Below are 11,339 nucleotides of genomic sequence, written 5' to 3' on the forward strand. Positions count from 1 at the left end.
TATTTATTTATTTATTTATTTTTTTAAGTAGAGACCGGGTTTCACCATGTTGGGCAGGCTGGTGTCAAAGTCCTGGCCTCAAAATGATCCACCCACCTCAGCCTCCCAAAGTGCTGGGATTATAGGCATGAACCACCATGCCTGGCCAAGGTTTTGCCTCTGTTTTGGATCTTTTCTTCCCTCATTATTATTATTAAATTGACAAATAAATATTGCCTATATATTTAAGCTGTATGATATAATGTTTTAAAATGTGCATATGTTATGGAATTGCTACATCAAGCTAATTATACAGTACTTCACATATTTATTGTTGGTAAGAACATTTAAAATCTACTGTCTTTGTGATTTATGTGTTTACTTATTTTGAGGTGGAGTTTCACTCTGTTGCCCAGACTGGAGTGTGATGGCGCGATCTCGGCTCACTGCAACCTCCGCCTCCTGGGTTCAAGTGATTCTCCTGCCTCAGCCTCCCGAGTAGCTGGGATTACAGGTGCCTGCCACCACGCCCAGCTAATTTTTGTATTTTTAATAGAGACAGGGTTTCACCATGTTGGCCAGGCTGGTCTCGAACTCCTGACCTCAGGTGATCTACCCGCCTTGGCCTCCCAAAGTGCTGGGATTACAGGGGTGAGCCACTGCACCTGGCCTCTCTTCATGATTTTTAAGTATACAAAACGTTGTTATCAACTGTTGTCACCATGTTGTACAGTGGCTCTCTTGAACTTATTCCTCCCAACTGAAACTTTATATCCTTTGACCAACATCTTCCTGATCACCACCCTCCCAGCCCCTGGTGACCATCATCCTACTCTCTGCCTCCCTGAGTGTGACTTTTTCTGATTTCACATATGTGTGAGATCATGTGGTATTTGTCTATCTGTGTCTGACTTTTTTCACTTAGCATAATGTCCTACAGGTTCATCCATGTTGTGGTGAATGACAGGGTTTCCTTCTTTTTTAAGGCTGTGTAGTAGTCCACTGTGTATATATAGTTTTGGATCTTATCGCAGTGCCTCAAGTTCTGTGAAGGAGAGAATCTGGATAATTTTATCAGGAAGGTCCTTAGACCATATTTAGGATCCTTCCATTGGGACTGGGCAGCAGAGTTACCAAACTAAATGCAGTGGCTTCAGGTGCCAAAGCACCTGCGATGAGCCACACCTCACAGGTGAGGGCTATGGTCCCCCACAACACTGCCCTCACTTCAGTTGCCAGCTGCACATTCAGGGGTCCCCAGCCCACCCTCACTGCTGACTGACTGGCTGCAAATCTGGGAGTTTCCACTATCCCTCAGGTTCCAGAATTCACTAGGATAACTGACAGAACTCAGGAGAGTGCTGTACATAAGGCCACAGTTTTATCATAACAAAAGCATTCAAATCAGAACCAGCCAAAAGAGGAGACACAGGGGCGAGATGGAGGAGGGGCCCAAACACAAAACTCTCATTGTCTTCCCCCTGTGGCATCAGAGGCATCACCTGCTCAGCACTTTGACGTGTGACAAAATGCTGAGTATTTCCAAGCATGTAGGCTCACTTGAGCTTTGGGGTCCAGAGTTTTTATTTGAGTCTCATCATGTAGGTGTGGTTGATGGAATCACTGGCCACTGGGTTGAACTCATCTTCCAGATTTCCTTCCAGGAGGCCAGTCTGATATCACAAAACCTCAGTGGCGTGGCCAGCCCCTCCATGGTCATATTGTCAGCAAAAACTACCTAGGGCCCACCATGAGTCACTTCACTGGCATAAACTCTCAGGGTCCACCATGAATAATAAGATACTCCTATCACTTGGGAAATCCGTAGGAATTTGGGGCTACCTCCTGGGAACTGGTGACAAGGACTAGCCACATTCTTTACTCCAAGGGTTTGTAGCTGGTGGGACCTCCCAAGAGCTAGGACAAAGGCCAGACTTCTTGGGTAAAGTTGGTTCTTCGCTGCACACACTGGGGGAGAGTTATGAGAAGGGCAGGTGCTTGCTTCCAAGGCAGGTGGGGACTTTGAATCCGATTAACTATTATGTGGAATGAAGTAGAGCAGCGGTTCCAGTTAACACAGGAGGGAGCTCGTCAAGCTGCAGACTTGCTGGAGGGCTTCTGCCAAACAGGTTCTCAAGGAGAGTAGGGGGTGCAGAAGGGGAGCTGGTGGGGAGGGCAGGATTCTGGAGTGTCTGGCGGGCAGTGGAACAGCCATTTATGTGTCCAGCTGGTGTTTTTCTAAGCACCCACTAATGGGCAGAACCTGGGCTTGAGGCTCTGAGGGCAGAGCTGGTGAGTGAAAAGGGAATATTAGGTGGGCAGCTTTAGCTCAGAAGCAGAATCCAGCTTGTTTTGTTTGTGTCAATGGTGGAGTGGGGCCAAAGGTGAAAGGATAAACTGTCCAGAACATTCGAGAGTGACCAGAAGTCTCCCCAGAGGGCAGAAGTGGGGGATGGGCCATCCTCACCTGCAGGGACAGCACCATGGCAGGTGCGGCACGTGGGTAGAGATGGGGAAGGTGGGTGCCTGCATTGTCAGGGCAATGACAGAGGAGGGCAGTGATCTCCACCACAACCACTGCGAAGGAGTCTCCGAGCCTGCAGGGCCATGGGCAGTGTCTTGGTAGGGTGTGGTGGGACGGGCACCAAAGTTCAGGAGGGAGGTTGAAGACTGTGCTGTCTCTGGGTGTGTGGGTCACAGGCCCCTTCCCCTTCTCTGTGTGAGAGCTGAGAACCGGCGCTGGCTCCTCTATGGATGCGGAGTTTTCCCTTCAGGCCCTGGAACGTAGCAGTTATGAGCACTGGCTTAGGAGTCCAGCAAACGAGCCCTTGTCAACTCTGTGACCATGGATAGATCATTAACTCTCTCTGGGTCTCGGTTTTCTCACCTGTGAAATGGGAATAATGTGACTCTTCCTTGTGAGGAGCAAGTGAGCGGTTCCATGGAAAGTACCTGGCATGGGTCATCCAGAAAGGGGGTCTGTTAACAGAGGCTGCTACAGAGGCTGCTGTAGCACACGGTGGCTAAGAGAGTGGACGCTGGGCCCAGGTGGTCTGTCAGGCCTGGCTGCTGTGCCTCCTGGCTGTGTGACGTTGGGCGCGCTACTCAGCCTCATCTGTGAAATGGAGGTCATAGCTGTCCCTGTCTCATGAAGTTGCTCTGAGGAATGAATACACTGAAGTTTTCAAGTATTTAGAATAGTGCCTGGCACACAGTGAGTGCTATGATGATGATGACAGGTCATATCTTGAGTTGCTGGAATGACTGATGATGCTTCATCTATTAGGCAAGCCCAAGTCTGGACAGGGCAGTGGAGATCTGGCCAGACGGGCCCTCCACACAGGTTCCTCCTGGATGTGCTCCTTCTCCGTCTTTGAGTTGCCGTCCTTGTTTCTGGTGGGTTGCCATCCTCACACTGCAGCCCGCCTGCTTTAGTATCTGGATTCATTACAGGGAACAGACACGGCTGTGGGTGCTTTAGTCAGGAAAGGATTTCATGCAGGAAAGTAGGTGCTTATAAGAATGTCAGGAGGGCTGGAGGGGCAGGCTCCAGGCTGGGCCCGGAACCCTAAAGACCTGACCCACTCGGTGAGCCACCCCTGAGGCCGTAGTGCCGGGATCCCAAAGTTGCTGCCTCTGCCGACCCCCTACACCGTGAGTCTGCTCCAGGACACCCCCACCTGACCCCCACACCGTGAGTCTGCTCCAGGACACCCCCAGTCTGAATGACCAAGTACATGGTGTCTGCTGCCCTCCCCTTCACAGCTTGTCAGCCTTCATCTAATTGGAGAAGCCAGATGCTCGCCTCAAAGGAGTCAGAAACGCGGCACTCAACTCCGAGAAAGGAATGCAGGTCGCGCAATGCAGCCCAGTCTCCATGGGCCTCGTCCATTGATGCTTGCTGTCCCAGCCATTCCTGTGGTCCTTGAGTCAGGTGAATCTCACCTCTCTCCTCTTCTGTCAGTCCTGCAGGTCAGCACCCAGGAGAGTGCTTTCCAACCCCCACAGGCTTTGTCATGGAAAAACAGGAGACTTCTCTGAGGGAGGGGCACTTAAGCAGAGTTAGGGATGAGCCGGCTTTAGCCAGGAGCAGGGGCTGCAGGGTGGGGTAAGTGCAGGCAGGGGACAGCCAGTGGAAGACCCCGGGGGCACTGAAGAGAGGGCTCCCAGGAGGGGAGCATGGGCTGAGGGGACCCAGCCAGAGCACTGCAGGCACCCGTGACAGAGGCAGCTGGCCTGAATCAGGTGGGACGGTGGCAGGGAGAGCTGTGGGCTCTTGAGTCATTTGTCCCAGCGCAGTGTCCAGGTTAAGACCTGGTGTCCTGGTGCCCACGGGACCTGGCTGGTTCTGAATCCCAGCTCTGGGTTACCTTGGAAAAGTTCCCCTGTCCAGGCTTCTCTGTAAAACTGGGCTGATTACAGGGGCAAGGGAATACTATAGAAGGTGACAAATATGAAGTGTTTGGTGTGGTGGCTGACATGTCGCAAGCCCTCAGAAAATGCCATCTATCACCATCACCATGACCATCATCATTAATAGCACTTGGAAGTGACTGAATGTGGGGGTGAGGGAGAGCAGGAGGTCGCAGGTGGCCCCAGGTCTCTGGCTTGGGGAGGAGGCAGGGGAGGAGGGCAGGCGGCAGGTGGGAGCCACCAGCTAAGGGGCTGCTGCGGGCCATGCTCTGAGCACCGGGGAGGGTCCAGCCCCTAGGCAGGAGACATGGAGGTTGATTAAGCTGCGGGGAAGAACACAGTGTTGCTGGAAAAAGGGGTCCTGGTTCAGACCCCAAGAGAGGGTTCTTGGATCTCACACAGGAAGGAATTCAAGGCGAGGCGTGGAGTGCAGTAAAGAAGGGATGGTTTATTGAAAGCAACTCAGAGTAGGGTATCCTCAGAAAGCACGAGCAGGAATGCCTCATCTGCTAAAAGTTTTTCTTATATAGGGGTCTTGTCTATACAAAAGCCAAGCTAAGTTATGTCTGTGTGTGGGTGGGCTGACAGTGTCACAAAATGTAGTACTTTGTTGATTTAAAGAACGTTTTATCCTTGGCCTTTTAGTGAGTAAGTACATCAAAGCATTACTGTAACTATCTTGAAAGCATATACTGTTATGAGACATCAGGATACCCGGACATTCTGCTGTTGTGGGAGTTTGTCCTTGCGGGCATGACTAAACTGCTTCCTTGGCATAAACATCTCATGACCATGGGTGGTGACTGGCAAGGAATATGCCTAGCTAGTTTTAAGATGGAGTCGATTTTAAAATGGTGTCACCCTGGCTCTCCTCTGTTCCTGTTGACCTAACAATATGGCCAGGGGGTGAGAGAAGACAGGGGACAAGAAATGAGCCAGGGGACTCCCATGACGCTGGAAGGTGATGATGCAGGGCGCAGAGTCCTGGCGTGAGAGAGGCCCAGAGAGGAGGAGCAGTGGTCAGTGGCAGCGATGTTCCTCGTAGGTGAGGCTAGATAAGGAAACACACACGTTGCTGCACAGAGTGATGAGTTGATAATCAATGACCTCATGAAATGTCTGAGTGCAGTGGGGGCACAGGAAGGGGCCAGATAAGGTGGAACTCGGTATGGGCATCTGGGAGGGCAGCTGTGTTGGGCTGCAGGCTGCATCGGTGGTTGACAGCTGTGTTCTGAATGGGACACAATCAGCACAGGCTGCCCCAGCTCAGTGAGTGGCAGCTCCGTCCTTGCAGTTGTTCACACACAACACAGGAACACCTCACACACTCACCTCCAGGCCATCCCAAAGCCTCTCCCTTCACTGATGTGACATCTCGGATTGGTGTTGGTGGGGAAGGGACAGGGGTAGAGAGGGAACAAAATTGACAAAATTGGCCATGAGTTGCTCATTGTTGATGCTGGGCAATGGATGCTTGGGAGTGACTTTTGTGTATATTTGAAATTTTCTGTAATAGAAGATTTTAAAAATGTAATTGCATAGCAGATATAAATAATATTAACATATATGCACATTTATATATTATATGTCTATACTTTATACATTATATAATATACTATTTAAGTAAATAATATATACAGTAGCAGTATAATGTATACATGTATCTTACACACACGCCCCTCTCCAGTCTTCCACTACCACACGCACCATCGCTCCCCACCAGCATCTCTGCGGGAGCCTTGGTGCTCATCTCCCTGTTTCGCACTCGCCCCCACATTGCGTTCTCCACACAGCAGCCACGGTGACTTTGTTAAACTGTGAGTCAGACTGGCAGGGCGCGGTGGTTCACGCCTGTAATCCCAGCACTTTGGGAGGCCGAGGCGGGCAGATCACGAGGTCAGGAGATCGAGACCATCCTGGCTAACACGGTGAAACCCCATCTCTACTAAAAATACAAAAAATTAGCCGGGTGTGGCGGCAGGCGCCTGTAGTCCCAGCTACTCGGGAGGCTGAGGCAGGAGAATGGCGTGAACCCAGGAGGTGGAGCTTGCAGTGAGCTGAGATTGCGCCACTGCACTCCAGCCTGGGTGACAGAGCGAGACTCCGTCTCAAAACAAAAAAACAAAACAAAAAAAACAAATGCATGTCAGACCACATCACTCCATCCCACTTAAAGTGAAGCCTAGTCCTGGCCTCTGAGGTCCTGCTGGGCTCCTGCTGCCCTCGCCACAGGTTCTACTCCAGCCCAAGGGTCACCCGTGAGTGCTGGGAAGGGCATCCCCAGCTTGCTCTTGCTCAAGACCTTAGCATCTGCAGTTCCCTTTCCCTTTATTACTTTGCTCCCATCTGTGCACGGCTGTCCCCTCCCCTTGTTTCATCCCCATCTCAGTTCTCATTTTATTGCATGGGGAGGATTTCTCCAACCTTCCCGTGTAACACGGTGCCCTCCCTGCCGTGCAGCCCCGGTCTGTTCTGTCTCCCTCGGTAGTGGTTAACCGCCCAACACACTGAGTGCTCTCTTGTTGGCTTAGTCTGTCTCCCTGCTAGAAGCAACCTTGTTTTATTTAGTGGACCCCCAGCACCTAGAACAGGGTCTGACACCCAGGCCAGGCCTCAATCCATACTTGTCGAATGAATGAGTGGAGCTCCATTTCCGCGGAGTCACTGAGATGTGGCTGAAGTAACAACACTAGAAGTCAGGGATACAGCTGGGGCTTGAAGCCAGGGCTGGTTTCACCCTGAGCTGTATGTTCTGCCTGTGTCCCTGAGAGGGGAAGGGATGGGACCCAGAGCACAGTCACATGGAGGGCCTCATCCAAGGGCACAGGGACCGAGGGGAGGAGGGAGCTGAGGCAGGCAGGCAGTGGTGTAGACTGCTTTGCAGAGCTGTGGGGAAGTAGCTCTGCAGGCCGCTGGCTTCTCTTGCCTTTCAGAAGCAGGTGGAAGGTCCTTTTCCCAAGAGAGGCAGAGCTGCTGAGGAGGCTGCAGGAATGCGCCATCTGTCCCTATAGTGTTAATGTCACTTCAGCCTCAGAGCTAGATGGGCGGCCCACCCTTTCCCTTCCCACTCCCACTGGCTCCTGTGCCCTGGCAGGCCAGGGCCTGGCGAAGACCCCCAAGAAGGCAGCACCTTCCTCTGTCTTTGACAATGCAAGATCTGATGGGTCCAAGAGTGCCAGCCCGTGGGAGTTGCAGTGCCAGGCCTGCCTGGCTGAGGGGCTGCCTTGCAGGCCCCTGCAGACCCCCCCCTCCTCTCCTGAGGGGGCCGGCTCCTGAGGGAGGACTGAGGCTGGTCTGAGGGGTGCTGGTGCTGGTCCAGCGGGGGGATGCTGCAGCCAGGTCTCCTCACCAGCCTGTCTCGGTACATTCCCTCCATGATGCAGACATCACGTTCATGTTCTTTTTGCTTTTTTAAAATGAAATTTATCTTTGTCTCCCATTGGAAAATGAATGCATGCTCATTATAGAAAATGTGGGAACAGATCAGAAGAAAGAAGAGTAAATAAAAATTGCTTTTTCCAATGTGGCATCACCACAGCTCCTCTGGCACAGGGTCCTGGGCTGGGCAGGGAGTCATGGACCATGTGGCCAACAGGCCATCGGGCTGTGGGTCTACAGGGGATGCCATGGGTGGCTCAGGCCTTCTTTCCTTGAGGGTTTGGGGAAGTGGTGCCGGCCCCCGCACGCTTGTCCGTAGTGTTGCAGAGAGCGGAGCTGACAAGAGTTGCTATATTTAATTTTGGTGCCTGCGTCACCTCTGACCACACAGCAGCGTCTACCCGGGCAGGCAGCACATGGCTGGGGGTGTTTCTGAACGACACTGTGAGAGAATCACTTTCCACAAGAAAAGGTATAGTGGAGGGGAAGGGAGAGACAGCAACAGAAAGTGAGGTCGTAAGTAGAAAATTGCTTCTGGGATTTCAAATGGCTTTGTCATGGGGCCCGCCCTTGCTGCCGAGAAATCAGTTGATCTGGGAAAGTTTGTTGCAAACCCTTGCCCTCTTGCTTTTGGGTGGAGCTGAGAAATGAATGAAGATAATGGGGCTTTATGAGTGTGGGGGAGGGCAGCTGAGGAGACAGCACCAGTCCTGACCCCAGCTTGGACCCCTAGAAAGGCCAGATAGGAGCTGACCAGCGTGTCCCTGGCCAGGCAGTCCTGTCTGGAACATAGTCAGCCTGGCCCCAGCCGGGCCTCCTTAGAAGGGAGGCAGGCGAAGCGGCGAACAGGTTTGCAGTGTGTTACCATGGACCAGCTAGATGGAGGTCATAAGCAGAAGACGTTTCTCTTTGACCATAATGAAAAAGTGATAAGCCGCTGGGCCAGATGAAGTCCAGGCTTCAAGCTGCTGCCTCTGTCACAAGGAAATAAGAGATGGGCCTGGTCCCCCTGGGGCCTGCTCCTTCTTGTCCTGCGCAGGACAGGGGGCCAGCCTCGGAGAAACCCGCCAAGTGACTGGGAGTGTTTTCTGACACCTCATCTGAGCAGCAAACTGAGGTGTTTGGTTCACCGGAAACTCGCGTGTATCTCACTTCTCACTTAAGCCCAGCCCCTCTTCCAGTGAAACCTCCTGGGCTGGGGTTCCCGAGGTGCCAAGGGGCTCCCCGACCTGGGCCCCATGGTCAGCGTCTTCCTCCCACTCACCAAGCACTCTTCTCCCTTTTCAACCCCCTTCTCTCTGAGCCCTGCTGAGGGCTTGCCTTGTTTATGAAAGAACTTAGGCCACGTGGTTAGAGAAAACTCCCAGCAAACACCGCCAGGGGTCAGTCCCCAGGGAGGGAGGTTCCCAGCCACAGTTGCAGCCACTGACACTTACCTACCTTGTTCTCTCTTCCTTTCTCACTCCTGACAGGGCCCTCTCCCTGTCGCCACCAGCTGCAGCTCGGTTCTGTGGCTCCGTAAGGCGTCCCTCATCGCTGGAGAGCCCCATGCCCTCTCCAGCACAGGGCGCACTGCCAGTGACCACAGGCCCCATTCCTGGGGGGCAGCCTGGAAGGTGTGAGAGACAGGAGCTCCACAGTGGCTGAGGAAGTGGCAAGCTGCAGACCCCTAGTGGTGGGGCCCGGGACGGCCGTTGGCCGTCCGCACTGTGCACCTGCCTCGCAGGCCGTCCTGAATGTGTGGCTCAGAGCAGGGCCTTGGAGGATCCCGAGGAACTCTGCCCCCCATCAGTCTCAATTCCAGTCTTTGTTCTTGAAGGAGTCACGTGGAATTTCACTGGAAGGGTTTCCATCTTCTTTCTGGATAGGCAGGGCAATACTTTGGCTGGCAGAGAGGACATGGGTCAAAGATGGGAGATGGATTGCTAGGTCTTGTTTACAAAGTCATTGCCCTCCATAAATATCCTTCCAGCCTTAAACCCTAGACTCAGAATGCCGAGACCCTGAATCCCACCCACCTCCTCTGGCTTCCGAGACTCTCCCACCCTCCGCGGAAGCAGCTGCTGCTCACCTCCAGAGGGGAGGCCCTCCCGAGGGAGGACATACAGCTCCCCGCAGCAGACCCTGTGTTGTGTCTACAGAGTTCTTTCTGGGGCTCAACCTGGAGTGCATGTGGTGTCTTGGTTGTCACTAGCCCAGGTGTCTGCTGTGGTGGTCCCCTGCAGGTATTCCCTCAGCAAATGTGACAGGACTTAATAGGCTTGGCACCAGAGAGCTGGTCCTGTCCCCTGCCCGGGACAGCCTGCTGGAGACCCAGCTCTTGCACCACCACCCTCTTCACCCCCACAGTCTTCTCTCCTCTGGGCCAAGTGTCCCCTGCCCCTGCACTGTCGGGTTTGCCTTCTTCCCTTGCCTCTCCCTGGGGAAAGTGAGTGGTTCTGGAGTAGCTGACTGCCATCATCAGCCCCCTGGTCAACTCCCTGCCATGTCCTCTGCTGTTGCGTGAATGACACAGCCGTGAGCAGCAGAGGGCGGCTGCCTTCAGGGACTTCTGAGCATCACTGTGGTGTCCTCGTGGGGCTCTGGGCTCCCCAGGGAGGGCACCTGCCTGCCACTACAAGTTTGAGACTGGTCCTTGATGACTATCACCCATTGCAAAGGCATCCCATCCTGGAGTCACCCTCTGCCCTGGGCACCTCCCAGAGAGTCACAATGAAAAACATTGCTGACGGGCATGGCCTGGAGCTGTGGCTTGGTAAGGCCTGCTGGTCTCTGCACTCCAGCTGCTGGCCAGGGCCAAGGGAGAAGCAACAAGAGCTGCTGAGGAGTGGCCTAGCCAGAGCCCTGTTCACAGAGGCAGTGCGTGTGTGCACCTTAATGGTGAGAGCTGTCCAGAAAGGCAATGGGCTGCCTCTCAAAAATAGTAGGGAACTCCCTGTCAGTGAGATGGCCCAAACAGGTTGATGACAATCTTACAGAGGGAAAAACTCCATTCAGGACAGGTGACATTTGGACAGAAATAGGCAGGGTGGTTAAGTGTGTGGGCTTTGGAGTTAAAGTGAGTTTTGGGCCCCAATCCCAGCTTTGCTTCTTTACCTCAGATGAGCTCTGAGGCCCCAGGATCCCAGTGAGGAAGTAGCTATGTGACCTTAGGCAAACCACCCACGCTCTCTGAGCCTCACAGTTCTCATCGGCCTCCTGGGTTGTGAGGGAGACATGAATGTGTGGGTGGTGCCAGACACAGCTGGCCAGTCCTCAGGAGATGTGATCGTGAGACTTCCTGGGTCTCCGTCTGCTCCTCATGCCCTCCTTGAACCCTGACAGCCTGGCCCAAGTCTCTCCGTCCTCGCTGGCACGGCAGACAGAAGGTGGAGCTTCCTTCAGGCCATGTCCCCACCCCCAGGAGCTAGCTTGCTTTCAGCCAGGTCACTGCACCCCATCCTCACTGTAATCCATCCCAGTCCCCTCCTCCAACCCGCCAGCCTCCCAAAGAGCTCCGCAGAGTCTTCAGACCACCCACCAGTGTCCCCAAAGGCCAAAATGAAAGACAAATACAATCAGGCCTATTC

Source organism: Mandrillus leucophaeus, unplaced genomic scaffold (assembly GCF_000951045.1).
Source record: "Mandrillus leucophaeus isolate KB7577 unplaced genomic scaffold, Mleu.le_1.0 Scaffold88, whole genome shotgun sequence".
NCBI classification, from domain to species: Eukaryota; Metazoa; Chordata; class Mammalia; order Primates; family Cercopithecidae; genus Mandrillus; species Mandrillus leucophaeus.